The 27,382-nt window shown below is 34.6% G+C and overlaps 1 protein-coding gene and 1 long non-coding RNA gene across 3 annotated transcripts in view; one reads left to right on the top strand and one right to left on the bottom strand.

The window, feature by feature from the left end:
- Positions 1-12,773: 12,773 nt before the first annotated feature.
- LOC143226151 (uncharacterized) overlaps positions 12,774-27,382 on the bottom strand; it is a 19,442-nt gene continuing 4,833 nt past the window's right edge. The window contains exons 1-3 of one of the 2 annotated variants that reach the window (XR_013014398.1): positions 26,325-26,931; positions 23,591-23,637; positions 12,774-13,411 (exon numbers count right to left, since the gene is read on the bottom strand). This is a non-coding gene — a long non-coding RNA (uncharacterized LOC143226151). Of the gene's footprint in view, positions 13,412-23,590; positions 23,638-26,324; positions 26,932-27,382 lie in introns of those variants that run through there. The other variant, XR_013014399.1, reaches the window with a different exon arrangement.
- Positions 27,024-27,382, top strand: part of LOC143226149 (dual specificity protein phosphatase 10-like) — a 17,365-nt gene continuing 17,006 nt past the window's right edge. Inside the window, exon 1 of the mRNA XM_076456737.1 lies at positions 27,024-27,161. The gene's annotated coding sequence lies outside the window, so the exon portion shown is untranslated. The remainder of the gene's footprint in view (positions 27,162-27,382) is intronic.

Raw genomic sequence — 27,382 nt, 5'->3', positions numbered from 1 at the left:
CAATTTTAATAAACATCTGGTACATATTCTGTTTAAAAACTTTAAAAGCAGATATAGTAAAGTTATAGGCCAAGCATGTTAAGGCGTTCGACTCGTAATCCGAGGGTCGCGGGTTCGAAGCCTGGTCGCACCAAACATGCTCGCCCTTTCAGCCGTGGGGGCGTTATAATGTGATGGTCAATTCCCCTATTCGATGGTAAAAGAGTAGCCCAAGAGTTGGCGGTGGGTGGTGATGACTAGCTGCCTTCCCTCTAGTCTTACACTGCTAAATTAGGGACAGCTAGCGCAGATAGCCCTCGAGCAGCTTTGCGCGAAATTAAAAAATAAAACAAACTAAAGTTATAATAATTCTAACATACTGCTTTATTTGTAACAATTGCAAGTGTAAATATAATTTTCTAACCAATAAAGATCTGTTGAAAAGCTAACCACAATCCATTCTGTATAAGATTAGGAAATAGTTAAAGGTTTTAGTTATTTTATTTCTGAGAAATATATTTGATAGTTTTATTAATAGAGCTCTTTAAAAATGGCGCCATGGATAGAAAGAATGGATGGCCCGGCATGGACGAGCGTGTTAAGGCGTGCGACTCGTAATCAGAGGATCGCGAGTTCGCATCCCCGTCGCACCAAACATGCTCGCCCTTTCAGCCGTAGAGGCGTTATAAAGTGACAGTCAATCCCACTATTCGTTAGTAAAAGAGTAGCCCAATAGATGGCGGTGGGTGGTGATGACTAGCTGCCTTCACTCTAGTCTTACATTGCTAAATTAGGGACGGCTAGCACAGATAGCCCTCGAGTAGCTTTGGGCGGCCTCACGCTAGTACAGAGGTATGTCTCCGGATTTACAACGCTAAAATCAGGGGTTCGATTCCCCTCGGTGGGCTGAGCAGATAGCTCTTTGTGGCTTTGCTATAAGAAAAACACACAAAACACACAGCTTTGGGCGAAATTCAATAAAGCAAACAGAAAAAATGGAATGTTCAATGAAAGTTTTGTGGTTTATTTATATTATTTTACTCTTAACATTACCATTATGCTCAAAAAAAGCATAACAGTATGTAAAGTATTGTAGCACCAAAAATTAAAATATCTCATAAAATTAATGTTCGGTGTTCATCCTGTCAGTTTGATATTGAATAGCCTTGCGATTCTAAAACACATTTTAATAAGCGAGATGGCGCTAAAAATACCCAATTTATAAAGAAAACTTTTTATTTGATGAGTAGTTCTTATAACTGTAGCTAAGCTTCTTTTCATTAATATCATTATTTATCAGCAGATATCTTAAAATAAGTTAAAACAATAACTAATACAAGAATATATGCTCTTTTGAAACTATTAGAGATACTTTTGTTATCTCTTTTAGGTTTTTCTGAACTTGATGGTTAATTCTATAAATTCAGGGTGGGTGAGTGGGTGAATGTTTTCTTATGGAAAAGCTACATCAGGCTATCTGCTGAGTTTACCGAGGGGAATCGAACCGCTGATTTAGCGTTGTAAATCCGTAGACTTACCGCTGTTCCAGCGAGGGACTGTAAATTTGGTAAACAATTACTGTTCTCAGTTACACAGAACAAACAGAAACAGTATTTCTTAGTCAAGGTATGTTTTAAGCTTGATGAATTTCTGTTAAAGCTCCAAAGCGACAGTAATGATTTTCTTTAACTTGTAAAATCTGTTTTTATACGATTTTCTATTGAAATGCTAAGTAAGTGTTTTGATATAATAAATGATGTTGTTTATAGTTAAGCATAAAGCTTCACAATGGGTTGTCTGTATTTTGCCCACCAGGGGTGTCGAAACCCGGTTTTTGTCGTTGAAAGTCCGCAAACATGCCGGTATGCCACTTGGGGGCTTATGAAATGAACTAGAGGTTCTAGATTTGAATTTAAGTTGCAATCATGAAACTCAGAATGAAAACAATATAAGTTGCTTAGACAACTGTTCCATGTTGTGTTTTAAAAACTACATCAAACGCTTTTCGGCTGACTTATAATTAAAATAATATATATCTCGTAAAAAAAGGTCCAAATAATTGATAACTAAATAATTTGTGGCTTCCTGACCCGGTTAGCTCTGCAAATATAGCTCTTTGTGCGACTTTGCGTTTAAAACAAATAAACAAAGAAATGTGCAGTTTCGAGTGACCAACTTAAAAGGAATATTTACACACCTGTGACTAACCGAATAAAATCGGTAAATGAATCACGAACCTCTATGGTCCATTAATTTTTTTATTACTATTTTAGCGCCTCCCAATCCAAGCACAATGTATGGTGTATATATACGCACATATAGCTTTTCTACTACTATCTTAGCGCCTCCCAATCCAAGCACAATGTATGGTGTATATATACGCACATATAGCTTTTCTACTACTATCTTAGCGCCTTCGTGTATAATGCACACAGTCACACATATATATTTTTTATATTACTATTTTAGTACCCTTAAGTACAATACATATATATATATATATACATAGTTACTACTTCCTCTTTATTGTTTTGTTCTGAACAGAAGAAGTAATGGTGATCCAAGCAGTCATACGAACCGAACCAATGTCCAGTAACAACAACCAGCGTCCAGAGGTTTCTTCATGATTAACAAAGATTATGACAATTCGTCGTGTACGAAATGAGAGAACAAGAAAATAAAACGTCGCTCATCAGAATAGAAATAACTCAACATGAAGATTTCTTTATGAGAAAGTATTTGCTTTCTCACAATCATTTAAAGCTGTATAGAATATTCTAAATTCTGAGAAAACATGAACTTCAAACACTAATGAACCATCATATAATCTTTTTACACATAAAACAGAACTGGAGTCTATATTGCTTTGTTCAGATACATACAGTACTAAATTAACTGATATATACTCTTCAAAACAAGAAATGCAAAAGGGATGTATTTTTTATTTTAAACAGAAATATATGTAATAACGTTACAAGCTCAGAGTATGTGATGTTACACGAGTTAAGGCACTGATTGTCAGACCAAAATGACAATAAAAGCTGTGCACTTTGAAAACGGAGGAAAACATCGGATTTTTTGCCAAAACGCATTCGTGTCCAATAAATTTGTTTGAGAGATCTGCATGTTCTGCAAGTGCAACATGTGCGAAATCCCTATAAAAGTGACGGGTTATCGGTTTCCATAGCTCAGTGTTAAGCCACCGACACGCAATACAGTTACGCCAAGACTGACTGAAGCACAACGCAACAACGCCATTGGTCGCTTGGAAGCAATCAAATCTCTATCAGATATTGCCACAGCTGTGAATGTCCACCCAAGCACCATCACAAAGCTATGAAATCGTCACCAACAACATGGATCAACTCGTGACCGTCCATGATCTGGCAGACCTCGTGTGACCACGCCCGCACAAGATCGCTACATCCGGTTACGTCATCTTCGGGATAGGACTACCACTGCGACGTCTACTGCCTCAACCATGCCAGGGTTGTGTAGGATTTCCGATCAGACCGTACGCAACCGTCTACGAGATGCAGGAATCCGACCTTGACGTCCAGTCAGAGTCGTCATCCTTACCCAGCAACATCGTCAAGCACGGCTGCAGTGGACTCGGGCACATCGGGTATGGCCTCATCGACGATGGAGGCATGTTTGGTTCAACGATGAATCACGTTTTATGCTTCGTAGGCAGGATGGAAGGACCCGTGTTTACCGTCGCCGAGGTGAACGTTTTGCAGCAAACTGTGTGCAGGAAGTTGACACATTTGGTGGTGGCAGCGTCATGATATGGGCTGCCATCGCCTACAATGCCAGAACAGACCTTTTGCACATTCGAGGGAATCTTATGGCTCAACGATACGTCGACGAGATTCTTAGGCCCCATGTGCAACCCATCATGGTGAACGTCAACGACGTTTTTCAACATGACAACGCCCGTCCTCACACAGCCCGACTATCTTTGGAACGAGTTGGACCGACGTCTGCGACGGCGACAACCTCAACCGCAGACTCTACCTCAGCTTGCAGCAGCTTTGCAGGCTGAGTGGACAGCCATTCCACAGGATGTGATTCGTCATCTCATCGCTTCCATGGGCAGGAAATGCCAAGCAGTTATTGATGCTCACGGGGACATACTCGTTATTGACGTTGAGTGACGTTAAACTTCAACTAATGAGCGTGGACTTCGCTTTTGCAGACTTTGGATGTTCAGCAGTGAATGTGAAAAGTTACACACATGTCATACAGAACTACCCGCAATAAACTTGTTAACAATTTGTCTCAAAATTTTGTCTTTTGCGTTTCTTTTTTTGAAGAGTATATATACATTTATATATATATCTTATTGTCAAAGTTTCTTAAAGTAGACATTTACAATACTACGTTTAGCTACAAAAACTAATTCAATATGCCAAGAATTTTGTAACAAGGCTCTCGACTCGCAATCTAAAAATCGCGGGATCAAATCCCGTTACACCAAACATGCTTGCCCTTTCAGCTGTAGGGCATATCATGTGATGGTCAAAAAGTAAACCAAAAGTTGGCGGTGAATGGTGATAACTAGCTGCCTTCCCTTTAGTTTTACACTGCTAAAGTAGCGACGGCTAGTGCAGATAACTCTCGTGTAGCTTTGCGATAAATTCAAAATAAATAAAACCGAGTTAATTCAGTGAAGTTATAGCTTATCTACCTTTATATATGTTCATTGATGCAACATATGTTATACAATTACTACGTTATCATTAAGCATTAATTACTCAGTCATTAATCTCAAGTTGTCATGCCAACTGTCTATAAAAAGTTTCAATTCCAGCAACAAGTAACAAACAAAACTAATACCAAGTTTATAGCCTCGTTCTCCGACGCCACATGTAAAAGTTTTAATTACCTTTGAATGTGATATGTTTTTTTATATGGAACGCTTGCTCTATTGTAATTCAAGTACAGAGGTGACGGTAACCTATTTATTGTATTTTTTAACTTTCGTTTCACTAAGGTTCATTTTAATTTATAAAAGTTTTTTTTTCTTTCAAACGAAAGGAAAAGCTTCGAACGTTTGAATAGTCAAGTACGCAATTAGTGAAGATAACTTAGCGTTCTCTCGCAGAAGTCTTATTGGTTTAGTTGAGATAATGGAAAAAGATGTTTCGCTGCGATAGTTATTGGCGTTCATAAGAATGACGGTAGAGTAATCTGAGAACAAACGATTGAAGGGAAAAGATACCCTAATGCTCAGATAAGCTGACTAACCAAGTGACTCATCACGAATGAAGGTTCTTTTCGTCTACAGAAGCAAGACGAGAAGACTTAGAAGTGCGACAACCCAGACATGTAAACACATTTAGGAAGTATTACCACTGGAGGTGAGCAATTATGCATATTTTTAGGGTTAACCACCATTCGTTGACGTATTTTCCAAAATTCTAGGAGACTCATTAGTGTAACGTATTTTTGCCTTTCAGTGACTGAGACAGAAAGTTTGCATTGAAGATACAACAAACTGAATTTAAGTGTAAGGTAGTTTCTTAGTTTTTCATACAGAGTTTTTAAGGATTATACGAATATAAAAAAGTAAAAAAAATTAGGACTTGTTTGTTTTTCTATTTCGAGAAAAGCTATACGAGAGTTATCTGCTCTAGACGTCCCTAATTTAGCAGCTAGTCATCTGCACCTACCACCAACTCTTAGACTACTATTTTACCAGCAAATAACATTGACCGTTATTTCATAACGTTCCCACGGCTGAAAGGGCGAATATAGTTGGTGTGACAAGAATTCGAACCCGCGGCCCTCCGATTACGAGTCGAGTGCCCCAACCAGCTGGTCATCCCGGACACAATGAGGATTTAAATTTAGGATACTGATTAATAAACCTATCTGCAGTCTTAATAACTGCTATTGTTTATTCAGGAAAATTTGTATTTTTTAGATTAAGTAATACAATAGGATGTCATGATAAGATTGATATCCATAGGTTATTTGAAACTTGGTGATATTGATATTCAAACAGTTGAAGTTAAACTGTACACTCATAGTTTACATTCCATTTCTTGATTATAGAATATTTGTTTCGGTGTCGCGATAGGCCAGAAAAAAGTCTGTGAGCTAATAACGTTTTGGTTTCGATATTCGTAGTGAGTTGAATACAGATATTATATTTGTATTTTGAAACATTTTGTTTTAATATAAATATTGTTATGAGTTTTATAGGATGAGAACAGTTACTACTTCATTATATGAAATTAGCAACTAAGTTACAAGAATGGTTACAGCTTAGTAGAAATTAAAACAGAAAGATGAATCCCAATGGATGTTGCAAAGAAAGGGATAAGATATTGTTATAATAGAAATATGCTTAATACGAAAGGTTTATTTAAACTCCCCCTTAAAACACAAACAAGAAACAACAAACTAAAAAATGAAAGTGATAAAATTTAATATTAGTCAAGAATTTTAAGGTATGAAAAGGTATTGCTGACAGAGCTTTACCAAATCTTGCAAAAGTTCAGTTGCACAACGTTTCTACTTTATAAATGTCTCCATCGGGAGCTTGACTTTTTATTATGAACTCCATCACACAAATTACTGGATATCGAAGTCCGTGCAAAGTTCCTTGTTGAACATTAAGCTTCTGAGTAGTGTAAATTCGAGCAGATAAAAAATATTCACAATATTTTCTGAAAATTACCTCGTTTATTTTTTTTATAATTAAATGAAAATGAAAAATACTGTTACGACAGCTGTAACTAAATACAAAAGTATTATTTGTTTTCATATTTGATAACAGATGGCAGCACAAAAACAGTCCTTGCTCAGTTGTTGTTTTGAATTAAGCACAAAGCTACACAATGGGCTATCTGTGCTCTGCCTACCACGGGTATCGAAACCCGGAGTTTAGCGTTGTAAGTCCGCAGACATGCCGCTGAGCCACTGGGGGCTTGCTCAGTTGTTATATTATTTTAAACAGTTTTGCATTTTAGGTAAATTATTAAACTAAGTTAAACTAAGTTCAAATTAGTTTCATGCGGTAATAATGTTTCTCCTTTGGATTCCTTATAAATGGTCGATAAGTCAACGCAAAATAGATCCAAAGATTTTCAAAAATGAGATTGTCTGAAATGTTAATATTGAAAAATTCCATGTACAAATTGAAATATGGATTGTATTAACAATATATGGATATATATAACACAACATACTGTTAAACAGTATATTCCGACAAACAATCGCTACTTAAAAAACTCAGCAACTACACAACATAAATGCATCACAAACTTTATTGAAAGCACAGGTCTTACATATAAAACCTGTGACCGGCATGGTCAGGTGGTTAGGGCACTCGACTCTTAATCTGCGGGTTACGGGCTCAAATACTTATCACACCAAACATGCTTGTCCTTCCAGTCGTGGGGAAGTTATAATGTGCGGTCAATCACACTATTCGTTGGTAAAAGAGTAGCCCTAGAGTTGATTGTGTGTGATGATGACTCGTTACCTTCCCTCTAGCTTAGGGACGGTTAGTGCAAATAGTCATCGTGTAACTTTGGGTGAAATTCAAAAATCAAATAAACACTGACACACCATCATGAATAAATAAAACAGAAGTAAAAAAATGTATTATAATGTTAATATGCTTTTCCAATTTATGCATAATGCAAAAGAAACTTCGACTACTCAATAAATAAAAGTAGTGTCTCTCCTTATCTTTAAAGTAGGTTTCCAAAACATTTTCTGCAACTCCCGGATCCAAATTTGTTTAAAGTTAGCTTCTATTATTCAACGTTCCTGACGACTGTTTTATATTTAGCTTGTATTTATCAATAGAATACTTAATTTGATATTCTTCTAACTAACACTCTGAGAAAGAGAATTGTTTGCCATATGTTCAGCTAAAGCAGATTCATTAATTCTGCTCTACTACAGCCGATTTATGTTCAGTAAGTCTAAATTTTAAATTTCTACACTCCTGGTCAATACACATTAGACAACACCGACGAGAGGTTTTATAAATTTGACATTTATCTATTACTATAAATTTTAAAATATTTTCTTCTTCATTTGTTTTTCTTAACATGGTTCATTATTTTTCACACTTGTTGTCCTCTTCCAATCATCTGTTTTCATTGTAAGATCTTCAGCAATTTCTTTCTCGTCCGTGTCTTCTCTATTTCTGTCCTTCTGACACTTTACTGACCTTCTATGTCTTCTTTTGCTGGCTACTGGTGGCTTAACTTCTCTCATTATTTCTTCTTCTTCTACTCTTCTCTTCATGTCATCACATCATCTCAGCCTCGCTTCTTTTGGTTTCTTTACCCGATTTCAATTCCTCCCATTTCATTCATTTCCTTATTCTTTCTCTTCTCTATCATAGACACTCCCATCAGTCATCTCAACATCCTAAGTTCTGTTCTTATCAATAAGCCTTCTCCTTTCTTCTTCAGGGTCCAAGTCTCGGCTCCGCCAGTTTAATCACGATCTTATACGCTGGCATTCAGATCCCTTGGTAAACTTTTGTCACGGGTCACAATGACTACTTTCCGCTATTTCCTTCAACACGCGTGAGTTCTATCTCTAACAGATTTTTTTTACTTCCTCCTTCACTTTGAAATATATTCTCAAGTATCTAAATGTCTATCGATGTTGTTACCATTAAATTATCTGAGAATGGTAACGTGTTTTAATAAATTCAATGTTAATACTAAAGTGTTATACAAACAAATATTTAAAACTGTACTCAAATGTAGTGAGCCATCTTGAGAATAAGGATGAACACAGCATCTTGAGTGGCGGCATAACAATGCAATACGACTTCCTATAAACTGAAGTAATTCATTTAACTAAAAAATACCCAAAATGTAAAGACTGTGGTTGTTATATTTCTAATGTAAGCTACTGAAAGTTTTGCTGGATTCATTTTCGTTGAAATCTATTAACGAACTATTCTTTTTCTGCCACACAAGGAACGGTCCCGCAGTGGCACAGCAGCATGTCTGCGGACTTAGACTGCTAGAAACCGGGTTTCGGTACTCATGGTGGGCAGAGCACATCGTGTAGCTTTGTGTTTAACTATAAACCAACACAAGAGTGTGCTATCAACATTTCATCTACGCAACGGGTTTAATCAAAGCTATGGTTAGTGCATGGTATTTAAATTCAGTCATAAACAGCTTTGATTTATATTCAGTCATGACCAGCATTGATAGAAGTGGTGAAAGCAGAGAACCAAGAGTTAATCTTTTCTCCTCTTTATAAAATAATAATAATAAAAATTAAAAATAAAGCACATACACACACGTAGTTAACACAAAAATAAATTTATGTAAATCTTTAAGACGAATTTTTAATTAAAACTAACTTAAATTTTCAAAACATTTTTATGACTATTTTATATATACTTCGTATTATTATCAGAGTATTCAATCAAATGACATTGTTCCAACTGACACAGTGAGAAAGAGCATTGATGGCTGGCTATATGTTCAGATAACGCCTATTGGGTAGTTTGACACTTATCACAGTGTCCAGTGGAATTAATAAATAGAACCTAATTATAAAAGAATCATTAAAAATATTTAAGAATTCGCAATTAATTTTAAATGGAGATTTGTGTCCAGGGTGTGCAGAAACTTTCAAAAGAAGGATAAATAGGTGGCAGCACCATATATACTAATTGATTGGTCGAGAGTTTCCTCATGTATTATGTACAATTTAGAAACATCTGTAACAATTAGAATAGAATTTTCTTTTTTTATGATTATGGGTTCGTGATCCACTAAAATATGCAGTAGTTTTTAGTTGAGGCTTGTTACTGTCAATAAAGATTTTAAAGTATTTATATTATATAATCATAATTTGATCTTGCTGAATTTGTTTGTTGTAATAAGCACTTTACCCACGTCCGATTTCTAACATGATTTAGATAAGCATTTTTTAGAAATAATTAATTAAATCATATTTCAATAACCGATACATTGTAGAAAATTTCAATCAAATCATATCCCAGTAGTCAACCACTTAATAACAACATCATTCAAATTACGTTCCAATAACCAATATGTAGAGAACATCTATAGAATAAAATTATTATTCCCAACAACTTGTAAGTAACACTAATCAAATGAGTTACTAGTTACCGATCACTTGTAGAAACTATTATTCAAATCACATTCGCGTTTTTATATTGACTTAGTAACTTGTGTTTTATTTGGATTTAGTGTGATGGATGTTATATACAATATTTATGTCTTAGGTATGAATAACGTTATATATATCGTTACATAATTTATTATCTATGTTGTTTACTATCTTCACGTCTTGCCTTTTACATAATATTTCAATGTGGAATACATTTTGATTGTCAATTCTGTATATAACAAAGGTGATACAGAATTTATAGTCTCTAAGCGATTATGTCCTGAAGCAGAATAAAGTAAAATTACCTATAGATTCTTGTAAGTTGTATTTGCAAGCGACAGTAGTTTTAACCTACAAATATGTGAATCATAAATCGAAGACAGTATATAGTAACTTATGAACAGATAATTGTTTTATAGTGTGCTCAGATCTAGACATGTTATAAACCTTTGAACTTGTGAACAGATAATGAAAGTTGGATTTCTGACTTGTGAACAGATAATGAAAGTTGGATTTCTGACTTGTGGACAGATAATGAAAGTTGGATTTCTGACTTGTGAACAGATAATTAAAGTTGGATTTCTGACTTGTGAACAGATAATTAAAGTTGGATTTCTGACTTGTGAACAGATAATGAAAGTTGGATTTCTGACTTGTGAACAGATAATGAAAGTTGGATTTCTGACTTGTGAACAGATAATTAAAGTTGGATTTCTGACTTGTGAACAGATAATGAAAGTTGGATTTCTGACTTGTGAACAGATAATGAAAGTTGGATTTCTGACTTGTGAACAGATAATGAAAGTTGGATTTCTGACTTGTGAACAGATAATGAAAGTTGAATTTCTGACTTGTGAACAGATAATTAAAATTGGATTTCTGACTTGTGAACAGATAATTAAAGTTGGATTTCTGACTTGTGAACAGATAATGAAATTTCTGACTTTGGATTTCTGACTTGTGAACAGATAATTAAAATTGGATTTCTGACTTGTGAACAGATAATTAAAATTGGATTTCTGACTTGTGAACAGATAATGAAAGTTGGATTTCTGACTTGTGAACAGATAATGAAAGTTGGATTTCTGACTTGTGAACAGATAATTAAAGTAATATTAATATTCCTGAATCCCTTATTCATGTCCACCGCTGGTACAGCGGTAAGTCTACGGAATTATAACACTAAAATCACACACACCCTTATTCATTATAAAGTGTATTAATTATCTGCTATTTTGAATACATGTAGAGCATGAGTATACTTTCAAACCTATTGACCTTTAATTCTATCATTTTTAAGTAACACAATACGTCTGGAGGGTCAAGAGATCTAATGTGCAATCGACGGGGTACTCAATTTAATTATGTATTTCAAGTGTATGATATGTTGTATACAGTTTCTACATGATGAAGTGTTTCCTGATCATATATGAGTACGAATAATTTTTGGGGAATGATCTTTATGTTTCCTTTACTATCATTTATTCCATTTGACTAATAACATTCTAGAACAATTGGATATACTGCATATATTACTACACTTGGGTGTAGACACTCTGAGAAAGCTATGATTACACATATCACCTCTACTGGTGAAAAATATTTCTCACTTTTAATATTTACAATCAACATCAGCATTAATCGATTATCTGATATTTCTTGTAAGTTTACTATGAATCATTAGCTATAAATCTGAACAGTTGATCTAACATCATAATCTTCTATGCAATACTTGAAGTTTTGTGGCTAAACATTTCAGTATGCATGAAGCTTGTCTTATTAAGCTATGATATTCTGATTTGATTTACATAATTAATGATGTACTCTAAAATCATATCTGACTATGATGAATCATAAAATTTATATAAGCAATTACACATGAAGACTTGTATTAGACGTTCAATCACAATTGTTAGAAATATGAATAACCAGTTTATGGGGTCAAATTTATCACAAAATCTACAAGCTTGAATTTACGTGGGAAATCGATGCCTGTGACGTTATAACATTAAAGTTAATTTGATGATTATGTAGACGTTAGATATTTAAAACAATTATTCAATATCAAGTATAATATAAAATATATGTAAGAGATTTATATCTAACTAAGAAATAGCGAGCTACACTATGTATTGTAACTGGTTTGCTTTCATTTAAAAATGTCCTGCCACATAGAGCTTTGAATCCTATCACATTTCTTGTAGCTTGCTAGTGTCTTGAAATTATACAACTTAAGATGCATTGGGTGGAGTTTTACTCTTAGAACAAATAACAGGTACATATTTCTACTCGCGAAATATTATCTTCATCAACTTGTCATCAGTTGTGATTCTTCATACCAGCTACGCAATATAGTTGAAAGAGTCCACACTTTTTGGAGTTTGTATATGAAACCTTCCTAAAGTATACATTCTATGTAAATCTCAGATAAAAGTGGAGTTGCTATTACTTTGAGTGGAGATTTGTCAGTATATATATATAAAGGCAAAAAATATGTTCTTAATTTCTACAATACTAATGGTTGAACATAACTATTTACGTATACCCTTTAAAAGCAAACTTATATTGATTAATTTGTTATAATTTTTCAGTATTTTAAAGTGAAAACTATAATTAATTTAATATAAGAAGAATTGTGAAACATGTTTTTGTTTTGATTTTGTTACAAAACGTTTTTAGGCAAATATGTCATTAATAGATAAGGCGTTTTATGCAGATATGATTGCAAAATATTTGTTGTGACAAAGTAATAGTGTCGAAAATGAAATGTTTTGTAGTGAACGTTTTATTGATAACAGCAGTTATACCAAACTTTTCATATGCATGTGTTTGAAAACAAATATACAAAAAATAAATTTAAATAACTTTTTTTTTTTTTGATATAGCAACAAAAGTTAAATATAACTACAAATAGTAGGCTTCTCAGTTTTAGTTTTCATAATTTATGGTTTCCATACGTCTTTCATCACTCGTTATAATTAACCTACTTCTGTGTTCAAATTTTAACAAAATATTTTCCAACACAACAATAAGGATAGATAAGATGGCATCACAAACCAGATGTTGCAATTCTTCAATGTCTTTTGGTTTGTTATGATAACTTTTGATTTCAGAAAGCCCCAGAGATGAAAATCTAAATGGGCTAAATCGAGCAAACGAGTGGGCCATTTCATAGATCCTTCTCTACCAGTCCAACGCTTTGGAAAAATTGTTTAACAAATACTTTAGCAATTCGATCAAAGTAGATTGGTGCTCCATCCTGTTGGAAGATAGCTACCAAACCATGAGTTTCTTGGAGCTGTGGGATAAAGAACACTTGTAGCACGCGTAGATACGAACTTCTACTAACACTTCGTTCGTCCAAGAAACAAGTACAAAACTTATCACAACAAAAAAAACTTACCTGCAAATCCACGTCCTGAAGAAGAATGAAGCAGAATTATATATGGATCATTGTAAGTTATGTTTGTAAGTAATATTAATTTTAACGTACAAATATGCTTTTAATCGTGAATGATAATCTTTATAAACATACCATCAGTTATGATTCATCAGACTAACTAAACAATAGGGTTGAAAGAGTCCACACTTTTTGAAGTTTGTATGTGTGACCTTTCTGTAATACATTTGCAATGTTAATATCAGTTATTTTTGTTGTAGTTTGATATATATTTAAGTCATAATAAAGATTTTGCATTTTAATTTAGTTGTTTTTTTCTTATTTTCAAAATAGGGTCAGTGAACTGTTGTTCGATTCAGTAGTGAAGTAAGCCTGACATGGCTAGATGGTTAGGGTTATCGACTCGCAATCGGAGTGTCCCGAAATCAAATTCCCGTCCCACCAAACATGCTCGTTTTTTTCAACCGTGGGGGCGTTATACTGTTTCAATCAGTCCCACTATTATTTTGTAAACGAGTAGCTCAAAAGTTGGCGGTGCGTGGGGATGACTAGCTGCCTTCTCTCTAATATTCCACAACTGAATGACGCACGATTTGTTTGTTTTGAATTTCGCGCAAAGCTACACGAGGGCTATCTACGCTAGCCGTCCCTAATTTAACAGTGTAAGACTAGAGGGAAGGCAGCTAGTAATCACCACCCACCGCCAAATCTTGGGCTACTCTTTTTAAAACGAATAGTGGGATTGACCGTCATATTATAACGCCTCCACGGCTGAAAGGGCAAGCATGTTTTGGTACGGCCGGGATTCGAACCCGCGACCCTCGAATTACAATTCGAATGCCTTAACACACTTGGCCATGCCGGGCCGATTGACGCACGGCTAGAACAGACAGCTCTCGTGCAGTTTTGCGCAAAATTAGAACGAAACTAGTAGAGAAGTAATTTTACATTCACTCAACACAGATAATGTGTGCAATATGTCAATGTCTTCTACTTTTTTTTTTTTACAATCATTCTTCACAACAAACCACAATTACAATTGCAATTAAAAAATCAAATCAAACATTTTTCTAAAGAAAAAATGATAATTTTTCACTCAAGGTGTCACTTCTGATAGCTAAGTAAATATAATTTATTTGCGTAATATTTTGACCAGCTACATTTAATTACGAAACAACGGTAGACTGTTCTGCTCCAATACACTGGCTTGTATATCTAGATATTTTCGATATATTTAGATTGTTTCCTTAACATTTGGAAGTAATTACTCGTATATTGTAACAAATCACATGTAAAAATGTGCGTTTTCGATTGTTTACTACATAACTAGTAGTTTTTTTTTAAATAATTAGTCATTAATTTTGAGAAGATAAGTAAACAGTTAGTTTTCACAGAAATGAGTCAGATATGACAGTAATGTAACGCCAACACTCGGTACTGTACCATCATTACAGTAGAAATACGAGCTAATGACGAAACACGGAATTGATTGCACTTCCATAGTCACTTTATGACACAATCCCACTGTGTTTCTTCCTTGAAGTACAAATACTCTGAAATCAAGTTGAAGTACTTGCCCAGCCGTCGGAATTTGACTCAATGATTAAATTAGTAGGGCAGGGAGAGATACTTTTTGAAAAATTAAAATTTCCAGAAACTGCATCGTAAAAATAAGCAGCTGATATGACTAAGTACAATTCGTGAATTCAGTAAAGGTATTGAACTTATTATATGAAAAAGGCCTATCGTGTTGGTAAAAAATTTGGGAATTTTCAACCTGTACAATACCTTACGCATGACCCTTACAGAGTTCACATGTAGCAATTCCTAACTGTGAATCACTGACCGGGTGAAATACAGCTAGCCAACTACGCCCGCCGCCACAAAGGCTTTGTTCGAAGAATGACGAGATTGACTGATACCTTTATAATAAGCCCACAGCCTTAAATGCAGTGTGTGTTCACCACCTTCATGTCTGGACTTTGAACCATGTAAATAATTGCTCAAACACTAATTAATAAATATTCCACACAGTTATAGGACATTTAATCCCTAAAGCTAGAGTCTTTCATAATTTCAAACACCAACTTGTTTATATGGTTTCCTCTCTACGAGGACTTGGTCCTCATATCGTAGTTATTAGGAACACGAGCAAACATATAGTTGTTTGCAACTTAATAGAAAGCTACACAATGGGCTATTTGTGCTCTACCCACCGCTAGTCTTGAAACTCGGTTTCTAGCGTTGTAAGTCCACAGACAAACTGCTATGCCACAGTTGAGCAGAAGCAAGTGTTATTGCGGGACATAATTTCACAAACATTGTCCACAGAAGTTAAATTACAAAAAAGGAACAAGATTTATACGTTTGGTAGTTAATCTGTGACCGTATTAACTGTCCTTCATCGTATTATTTTCTTTTTTAATTTAACCTACATACGTAACAAAACCGGTCGCATTCAAAAGCAGGTTTAGTCTTCAAATACCTATAGTCATTTTATAGTAGGCATGGTTGACTTTACAGATTTTTAACATAAGAAAATAACCATGCGTTCACAAGGTGTTTCGGCTATGGCGTTTTGCTGCTATATATAGAATGTTGACAAATCAGTCAAAACAGGCGGTTAACCACTTTGAAAATAGAAATAATGATATCTTCACTGGAGCACAATTTAATCTATATATATATTAATAAATCATTCAGATATTAATTTGAACCCTTTTAATCGTTTTTACCGTAAGATAAGAGCATAGTGTTTACAGTGGCAAGCTATAAGAAAATATTTATAATATTTAAAGTTGGGTCTCGATACCCACGTTTAGTAGAGCACAGCTTTGCACTTTAAAAAACAACAACAGACTTTTATGAAACGTCAGTGAGTAAAAGAGAGAGAGAAAATAAGCAAAGGATTTTACGTTAAGAGGTAATGTTAAGTTTCAACATGTTATTAACTCCATACACAATTATAAATAACCTGTCAATTGCTTGAATATTTGGGAAAAAGTAAAAAAAAGACCAAATAATTGCAGTTTTTTCTTAAAATGTCTCTTCGAAGAAAGTGAATGCAGTAAGAAAAAAATATTAGTTTCAATCGTTTTTTATGGTATACTACATATTTTTTTTTTAAATATTTATAAGTAAAATCATGGATTTCATATTATCTTAATATCTTACTCGGGCATATAGTGTTCATAATAGTGATAACATATGAAACCATGAGCTGGACAGATAAACTGAGAATATTACAAAATGAAGCATAAACATTACCGTGAGCCTTAGCTCCTTTTGCGTCCTTAACACAGTGATTGAATATCTCCTAACTCTAGCTCCTTTTGCGTCCTTAACACAGTGATTGAATATCTTCTAACTCTAGCTCCTTTTGCGTCCTTAACACAGTGATTGAATATCTCCTAACTCTAGCTCCTTTTGCGTCCTTAACACAGTGCTTGAATATTTCCTAACTCTAGCTCCTTTTGTGTCCTTAACACAGTGCTTGAATATCTCCTAACTCTAGCTCCTTTTGTATCCTTAACACAGTGCTTGAATATCTCCTAACTCTAGCTCCTTTTGTGTCTTTAACACAGTGCTTGAATATCTCCTAACTCTAGCTCCTTTTGTGCCCTTAACACACTGCTTGAATATTTCCTAAATCAAGTTCCTTTTGTGTCCTTAACACAGTGCTTGAATATCTCCTAACTCTAGCTCCTTTTGTGTCCTTAACACAGTGCTTGAATATCTCCTAACTCTAGCTCTTTTTATGTCCTTAACACAGTGGTTGAATATCTCCTAACTCTAGCTCCTTTGTGTCCTTAACACAGTGCTTGAATATTTCCTAACTCTAGCTCCTTTTGTGCCCTTAACACAGTGCTTGAATACTTTCTAACTCAAGTTCCTTTTGTGTCCTTAACACAGTGTTTGAATATCTCCTAACTCTAGCTCCTTTTGTGTCCTTAACACAGTGATTGAATATCTCCTAACTCTAGCTCCTTTTGCGTCCTTAACACAGTGATTGAATATCTCCTAACTCTAGCTCCTTTTGTGTCCTTAACACAGTGCATGAATACTTCCTAACTCTAGCTCCTTTTGTGTTCTTAACACAGTGCTTGAATACCTTCTAACTCTAACTCCTTTTGTGCCCTTAACACAGTGCTTGAATACTTCCTAACTCTAGTTAACCGTCCCTTTGAGAGCTTGTCTCTGACATTGTTTCAAAACTTTCCGTGATGTAATAAAATATTTCTTGTCGATTAGTTGTCTAATAAATCTGCAATATTTTTGAAATGTTATCACTCCAGTTTACAAGTAAATAAACAGGCTTCACTTCCAACCTAGAGGAGCATGTTGGCCTCGTGGTAGAGCTCTTGATTTCGGAGCTGGCGAGCCGAGGAAATAAACAATTAAGCCTTTACTGAGTTTTTAAGATATCTCATCATGTTTCTTGAAAAAATATGTCTTATGCAAACCTGTGTATCAAAATAACTATTAAAATCACCTTTTAAATGCAACATCGTTTTCATGGTTTTTATAATGAAATACTGGCGTGAAGCGAATACTAAACTTTGAACATTTTACCGTGCTTGACTTTATAACTATGTACATTTCTCTATCTAATGTTATGTACTGTTCTAAGTCGGAAGCAACCGTCGTTTTTGTTACTTTACATCATCAGTACCGGTTAAAGGTGGTTAATCTTAAGGTGTAGCTTCGGATTTCGAAGATGTACTGAATTCCGTGCAATATTCACCAAAATTTCCCGTGCTTTAACCTGTGAAGATGCGTTAAAGAACGTCAATCAATCCCTTGGTGTGAATGGCGGGTGTAGGGTGCTGCTGACAGGCTTGTTGCCTTCCTTTTAGTCACTAATCCAAAATTAGGCAAACAGATTTAGCACCTTTGACAGAAATATGAATCCAACTTGGATTTGAAGCAGCGATAAATGACTTTTTTCTTTCTTTATTATATGAAGTATAGCTGAGTGACAACAATAAAAGGAATATCACCATAGTAGTACGCTTCCTTGACTCATGATGAAATCAGACGGCGCATGCACGCACCATTAGATTCCCTTGGAATACTTTAAATACCAGATCGAATGAAAACAACGCACAGAAAAGATAAACTTGTTCTAAACGAGTCACGAATGTGTATTTTAGACAATTTAGCTAAGTTTACTATAATTTTCTTCACAGTAAACTTTAAGACTATAAGAATGGATATAATATAACAAAGAGTGTTTTTTTAAGTAAAAAAGTCCTTACGTGTATTTTAATTGCATAATCACAGGGGAAAAAGCAGTAAGATCACTGTCTCTGGTTGGCTCTACGTATTTATTGTGGTTAGTTTCCTTTCTAAGTTTTTTTTTAATTAGCTATAACTTATTATGTGTCGGTAAGTGCAGGACAAAGAAACAATTGATATTGTTTTCGAAGTACAACTCGGTGGGTGATTTGATAACTCTGTGTAAGATTAATTATAGTAAAGTGGTCATTTTGCCTATGCACTTAGACATATATAAAAAGCATTGTCTTATAAACTACAGTTCTTTGTAAAGTTTCTTCTTTGGTTGTTCTGCATCTTGAACCACTGACAATCTTACTTGTTTTGAAATATACCGTACAACATATACAAGGATGGGAGGAAAAACATACCTTGAGTTACGTTTGTGAAGATGTAGCGTACTATCCATAACTCCTGCGTTTTCAAATACATACAGGCGTGTTTTCCGCTAGTACAGCGGTTAGTATACGAATTTACGACGCTAAAATCAGGGGTTCAATTCCCCTCGGTGGACTCAGCAGATAGCCACATGTGGCTTTACTATAAGGAAAGCACACATACAGGCATATAATTTAATGAATTATATGTATGACATCTGTAATTATTTTTTGTACTTATGTCTATAGTGTGATTAAACAGCAACATTTAACTGAATATTCTGGCCGAGCGTGGCTCAACGGTTTATGTGCACAATTGTGAGTTTAATTATTCCTGCTTCGTATCTTAGTGCCGCAAAAGTGAGATGTGCACGTTGAGTTTCACTAAATGATCGAAATAGCACCCAAGCTTTTGGTTGTCATCAGTAGATCTTATGTAAACAAGAAAAAAAATATTACCTTTATTATTGAGTGTGTATGATTTGCTTGTTTGTTGGTTTGAAGCACAAAGCTACACAATAGACTGCCTGTGTTCTGCCCACCACAGGTACCAAAACCCAGTTTCTAGCGTTGTAAATCCGCAGACACACCGCTGTGTCAGTGGGAGACATGTGTGTATGAAACAAGGAGACTAACATGTTTTTGTTTTTACTAAAATAAAGCTGTTGTAAACCTTATTACGTGTGTATCATATAACCATATTGATAACATGTAAAACTGTTGGTTTAAACAAAGAAGTATCTATGAAAATACTATTTTGAGTTTAAAATGAGGTTATCTAACAATTATCTTTTATAGTGCTTTGTATGTATGTGTGTCTTTATTTTGTCAGCGTTGATAAACACACGTCCATATAACACAGTAGAGACACGATTAGAACGACAAAACGAATATATTTGTCAGAAGTAACCTTTGTGTTGTTATTTCTGTTCTCGTCGTCGGTGTTATATTTTCTTGCTGTTTCTTCATTTCACAGACAACAATAGTTTACCAACTTCGTTAACACCAAAATAACTCCGAGCATTGGTGTTTCATGCTGTGGACATTCGCTCGATCCAAATGATTGCTTGAATCATTATTAACCTTTGCTTTTACTAACTAGGGTTCAAGTCACCACAGTCCTATTTTTTCGTGTTGTACAAACATACATAACTGATAATGAGACGACATTTATAAATTGTATAGACAGGCAGATAGATAAATAAAAGAGACAAACAAATAGATATATTTTATTTAAGCTGTGCTTTCTCTGCAAATAGATGTACGAATTAATAGATAAATGTTTAGATGAAGTCAGGATACAAGAATAAAAGTGATTATTCATATGTATGTATTTTCAAAAAATCAATAACTTATGTAGAGGCACAAACTTGGAATACAATACCCAATAATATAAGAAAAATTAACTTTTCGACAACGATTGTTTCAGAAATTGTTTGTTAAAATCATGATTTACTCAGTTAAATTGATACTTATATAAAAGTTAATTCTTTTTTCCACTTAGTGTTATCAACCTTTAACTTGTTATGCATTCATTTATGTTTATTTTTGCTTGTTAATATTTCTTTTCTGCTAAAGGATGTTGTTTTGAATTAAGCACAAATCTACACAATAGGTCATCTGTGCTCTGCCCACCACGGGTATCGAAACCCAGTTTATAGCGTTATAAGTCCGCAGACATACCGCTGAGCCACTGGGGGTCTCTGCTAAAGCAGCCAGATTCACGTTGAATAAACATTTTCGTTTTGCTTTTTTTCTGTCTCTTTTTTTTTTTTTTTTAACGTAGAACATTGTCTAGTACGTGAATAAAACTGAACTGAATTGTAAGTAATACAAGACAACTTGTATATTTTCTGCAATCATCAACTATCTCCTGAACAAGTTAACACTTCTGACTTTTAAAATTCACCTTCCTCATGTACGTGTTTAACTAAACCAAATATTTCTGTATTATTCTGTTTAAGTTCAGGGTAAACTTGACTGATAAAAGTTAATAAACTGGGAACAAAACGCCGCCTCATGAATGTGCGTCTCCAAGAATAGAAGTGACCAAGACAAACGACATTTCGGACATGAAAGCACACAGCAACAATAAAAAAAGGGGCAAATTTCAGAAGGAGGTGGTCAGAAGGAGCTTGAAATAATTCTAGTTTTATGTTGACACGTGCTTTGCGTGGTCCCCAAGACGTCAACCAAGCGATGATATCTTTATTACATGGACGGTGCCATGTTGCTATAGTTTTTACCAAGCATACTTGAAGTATTTTATCATACGGCGAGATGCAGTTAACCTTGGGGGTTGAGGTTAGTTTTCTGTTCTGGTATGTACATCGTGAACGGGACGTGTCAAAAGGTCTTTCTATATATGGACAACACTTCCCAGTGAACGTTACTATGAAACAGCTAACACCACTCGGTTAGCATAGTTCAGTTCTTTCCTTACTATATCACGAGATTTGTTTTTAATTACACTACAAACTTCACAGACTTGTGTGATGTTTTCTTTTCTTCCTAGTTTTATAAATGGGGGAATGATTTTCGAACCACTTTATTCCAAAAATGTTCATTCTAGGATTCATTCATGTAAAAAAAAAAATGTTAATAGAGAAAATAAAGAAAGTCATACAATGTATGATGCATACGTTTTATTGTATTATTTTCTTAATGAAATTGTTTCGAAATTATATTTCTATTGATTTTATATATACATTTGAACAACGAATTTCATAAGTTGAAATGAAATTACATATGCACCTCTACATAAAACTGAACGAAGTACGCAAAAAACATATCTTTTGATAAGGTTAAGTTTCTTACTGGATATTATTTTAATTCATGAATAATTAAAGTTCAAATCAAAAACCTTTCTATTATCTTATAAGTTTGCCAAACTTCTGTAAAACAATTCAGAGAACTAAACCTACCAATAAAATCACGATTTGTCTGGTGCTTTGGATCTCTTAATATCAGTTATATCAAATCAATATGGTTGGATGCGATTTTTTTTCGTTCCAATAGGAACGAACGTGGCACACTAGTCGATGTTCTCGAACTGTGAACCAAAGAATCTACGGTTCGTATCCTGTTGCCTCATAAATGTTGATACGCTATAAGAATGGCTGTTATATCACATTATTTGGCCATAACAGCCCAAGAATCAATGTTGTGTGATGTTGCCTTGATGCTTTCCCTCCAATCTCTTACTCCAAATTTTGTGACGGAAGAAGCAGATAGCCCTGGAGCAGTTGCACGTGTAATTCAGGAGACAAATATCTGTCCGTTTTTTTAATCGTTTTTCGGTTTCATTTAATTCCTTCCATGTAATTTTAATTTGACTTTCTGGTATAAATATAAAATCCAATATATATATATATTTGTTATTGTTGTTATTACTTGAGAAAAGTCTCTGCTTTTTGTAAGAATTATGCTAATTCAAATTATGTTATTTACAAAGCAGTCATGTATTTTGTCTGTTTAACTGCCAGTCCAAGGATCTGGACATTATTACCACGTAATTTATATTCTGGTTAACATAAGATGCTAACTGGTGAATTTCCATCACAGTATCCTCTCATGCTACATGATTGTCATCGTGATTGGGGGTTAGAATAAAAGGATTTAAGAATGTAAAAAACAGTTGAAATAAAGCTTGATTCCCTAAACAGCTGCATATAAAAAGAGTGGCTATCCGATAGTTAAAAAATTCGGGTATTGAATGTTTAAAAAGTACTTTCTATGCATAACAATGAGAACAAGATATACTTCCCTTCAAATGGAACATTAAGACTATTCCAAAATTGTATCTGCATATATATATAATTTGTTACCTTAGCTCAAAAATAAGCCGAAACAAAATAAAAATAAAAACGCTGCTTCAACTGAAACGACCCCAGGGTACGAGCTACAATGTGGGATTATAAAATGTACCCTAGATTTTGCAGGTGATTGCGGAAGTAGGACCCACATAGCAGTGGAAATAAATACACCGTCTGTCAGTCTTAACCTCCATTCGTCAGTCTCACATAAGAAATAAAGAATAGCAATAGATACAGAATTAGAAATAGAAATTAGAAGAGTGAGGTGTGGGTGCTCAAGCCCACAATGTGCTACATCTATATCACCTTTCACTGTCTGTAGACAGTTGTGGGAAGGTGACTGCTCTCCCATATAAAGAACTAATTGAAATAAAAAAGAATAAGGTACTACCATTTGAGGGTAAGTAAGATAAAAACTGGGTTCGGATCCCCGTCGCACTAAACATGCTCGCCTTTTCATCTAGCCCCCCGCCAGTACAGCGGTATGTCTCCGGATTTACAATGCTAAACTCAGGGGTTCGATTCCCCTCGGTGGGCTCAGCAGATAGCCCGATGTGGCTTTGCTACAAGAAAGAAACACAAAAAAAAACACAAAGATAAAAACTTACCACTTGATGTTAACATTCCATCCCCCAATATGGTAGAAAGGCACTAACTGAAACACAGAAACGAAATATACTATTATGAAATTATCCTTTTTTCTTCAGGATTAACTAATTATTTATTTTTATAATTATTTTTAAACAAAAATAATTTTCTCAATGTTGTTAAAACTCGAATCTGTTTCTCTGAACTTGAAGAAATATAGAACTTTATATTTCCTCATCTCTGTAATAAAATATTATTTCCAAAGAGGGAAGGCAAGTAAATTTGTAAGTTTGGACAATTCCTCAATACCACAAAGAAGAGCTTGTCAAAACACTTGATGACTACGTGTATGGTGGTGAAAATAAGTACACTAGATGTCAAGAATAGTTCTTTCAAATACCAGGATAATTTATAGACAATGAAAAATGACTTTCACCACGTTGCAGATGAGGAGATTTACATGGGATGCAAAGATGGATTTGGATTTTTTTTTACCAGAATAATTTATTTCAACTGTTTGATGACCAGCAGTAAGTACCAGAATAGGGGAATTTGTATATGTTAAGTTTATCTCTTTCAAATGCCATTAAAAATTCTTTGAAACTATATAATATTTAGATTTAAGTTATAACTTATAATTCTTCTGTTATACATTTACACAGGATAAAAGATTGAATCAAAATTCACAACATTACTTTAACAATATGTAACATTCCTCGACACTTTGTTCATGGATTTCTTTAATTTACTTTCAAAACAGCAAATTAACACCTTTAATATAAATTTACGCCTTTACTGCATGCAGATTGTATTTTATTGTTATTTTTAGGAACATGCAGCTTGCTGATGTGAATTTATCTGTTTGGAGCATATGTACGGTTTAGCCGAAAAAGATGCACGTTAAGTCTACAGCTATTCTGTTGTTGTTGTTAAAAATCATATTGGTATTCTGTTGTTGTTGAAGATCATATCGGCAGATCAACTATGAAAAACATGCAACGAACACCGCAAGGGTGATTCGCATTCATTATCATCTTATTTTGCCTAGCTTGTGAGATAACTCACATAAAGAGATAGAAACAACGCTGACAGTCTTATAAATGAAATAAGATACTAGGAGCGTCGAAGGTCAAAGGCCAATGTTACCAGCGTTTAACTAAACACCGAATAAGGTTAAGACAACTAAACTAAAAATGAACAGCAAAGTCTGCATGTACGAATTATGAGATACCATTAGAATCAAAATCCCAGGGGTAAATAAACCATGAAGATTTTTCCAACGATTTCATAATTTTTTTAGTCATTATGTTCAGGAAGTAAGGATTTAGGATCATTAGCACAAATGTATTCTGGTGGATTCATCTTTAAACACAAAACCGTAAAATGAGTGTTTATTAAATTTATTAGTAACAGTTTTGTTGCAACTGTAAATCTCGGTTTGCGTGCTAAACTAAGTGAGGGGAGCCCGTCAACTACTAAATGCTGGCGAGGTGAGGGGACGCCACCCCTATCAGTGCATGAGAACTGGATCAATGGAAAAGACAGATGAACCAAGAAGTTAAAGACCAATGGCTCTGATAGCATAACCAGCAAAGTGTGTGGTTTGCAAAGGCATACTCTGTAGAAGATAAGTGTTGGATAACCAATTCGGAAAAGATAGGAATCCTACCGAATATTGACCCGTAGACAGTCATGGATAGATACCCAGAGAAATAGAAATGCTGAGAATATCTTACAAAGGCGGAGTTACCAGTGAAGAGGTACTCAGAAGGATCAAAGGTAGAAGAACGTTAGGTACTACATTAAAACCACGAAAGTGTAAATATTATAGTCATGTGGTCATAGAGCATGCAATGCAGGGAACATTGTTATAGGGTAAGACCGATGGAAAGAGACAAAGGGGAGACTAAGAAGGAAGTGGATGAAAGACATATAGGTGAACGGGTACAACTGTAGTATAGAGGATGCCTCAGAGTGTCACAGGAAAGGAAGACATATCATGCCATGGTGGCAAACCTTCTATAAGAGGATGCTAACTTTAGACAAAGATTTGATGAAGGTTATAAATGTAACATATTTTTTGACTTGATCTGTGTTAAAAAGCAAAATAACGGTAGTTCCACAATTAATCTCACTACCAATTGCTTTAGCTTACCAATTAGAAATTTCAAGGTAAGCTACAGAAATTATATAGTATAAATTGTCCAACAATAATTTAATCATTTGTAGATTTTGGCCTAGTAGAGTAAAGTTATTTCAAGCACGCTATAACTAATACTTTTCCAAACGAATGATTTGTTTGTTTTCTGAACGCAAGGCGACACAATGGGCTATTTGCACTCCGTCCATCGTGGGGAATCGAATCATGAACTTTAGCGATATATGGCTGAAACACTACTGTTCACCCAAAGGAAGGGGAACACACACACACACACAAAGTGTCTCTTGAAATTATTTAATTTAACCTTATCTTGATATTATTTTCGTTTTTATATTTTAAAGCGTAAAGCTGTATACACAAAAAATTAGCCGAGCTGTGCCTACTGCGGGTATCGAGTCCTGAATTTTAGCGTTTTAGGCTCTTATGCTCTCAAGTATAGTACATTCTAATGTTGACATCTAGCCCCAGCCTAGCCTACATTCAGTGTCTTTTGTACATACTCAAACATGAGGAACTATTATAAAATAGAAACAAAGAGCAACATGAGGTAAACACATTTTCCCATTATGAGTGAAACTGTGTGTGATCGTTACCTACTGAATCTGAACTTCAAATTTTTCCCAAAGACGTCAGAGTCTGTTATCACATATCACACAAGCAGCATGATTTTGAAAGTTGTCACATTTTCTGAAGTTATTAGATAGTTTTCACTGTCATGAGAATCATGTTTAAATAATACAAATAGTTACTAAACACGCACACACACACACTTTGGTAACTCAGATGTCTTTCAACAGCAACATAAGGTTTATGTCCATATAATATATTTATTCCTGGAATTAGTAATCGTCCATGTCACACCTTCTCGTAATATAATTTTTATACAAAATATCGGATGCAACCGAAAAATCTAGAAACCGTTAGAACAGTTGTAAATATATTTTTCTGAAACTATTCATGCCCAATATTTATGCATTGTTAAGATATTTAGTTTGCCGCAAGTTATAAGAAATGTGTCATTCCCAAGAAACCTGCTGACACTATCGACATTCGGAATTTTTCATTCAAAAGCTAGTAAGTTTCAACGTGAAATGATATTACAACGAATATTTGTTGAGATATTTCATATTATCCCAACGCTATGAATCGAAATCGCTCACTATGTACTTTAAACATCTGCTCCAAAATAACACCATTACAGCTGCTTTTCGTACGCATACTCTCTCTCAGAAGACCTTGACAATACGAATCACGTGATCTTCCTTGTGATAGCATATAGTTTCCATGGCGTCATAGATATCCATGCATGACTCATTCCCACTCTTAGTAGTTCCTTCACTACTCGCCAGGAGATAAGTGCTTACTTTGGACCTGTTGCTGTTCGACTAGCAGCTTGTGTTGTTGATTCGGTTGGGTTAAAGCTTTTGATGGTAAGAAGTAGTTCTTATCATTTAGTAATACATATCTTAAACTCAAAGATGGATCAACGTGTAATTATTATAAGTACAGAGATTTCCTTACATTTGGTGTCAGTTGGTTTTCGATGTGTAATTATTATAAGTACAGAGATTTCCCTACATTTGGTGTCAGTTGGTTTTCATGTGTTCGTATATTTGTGGTACTTTAAAACTAACCTCACAGCAATTATTAA

The sequence above is a fragment of the Tachypleus tridentatus genome, chromosome 9 (assembly GCF_004210375.1).
Source record: "Tachypleus tridentatus isolate NWPU-2018 chromosome 9, ASM421037v1, whole genome shotgun sequence".
Taxonomy (NCBI): domain Eukaryota; kingdom Metazoa; phylum Arthropoda; class Merostomata; order Xiphosura; family Limulidae; genus Tachypleus; species Tachypleus tridentatus.
The sequence above is the reverse complement of the archived record's forward strand: the minus strand, read 5'-3'. Positions and strand labels throughout refer to the sequence as shown.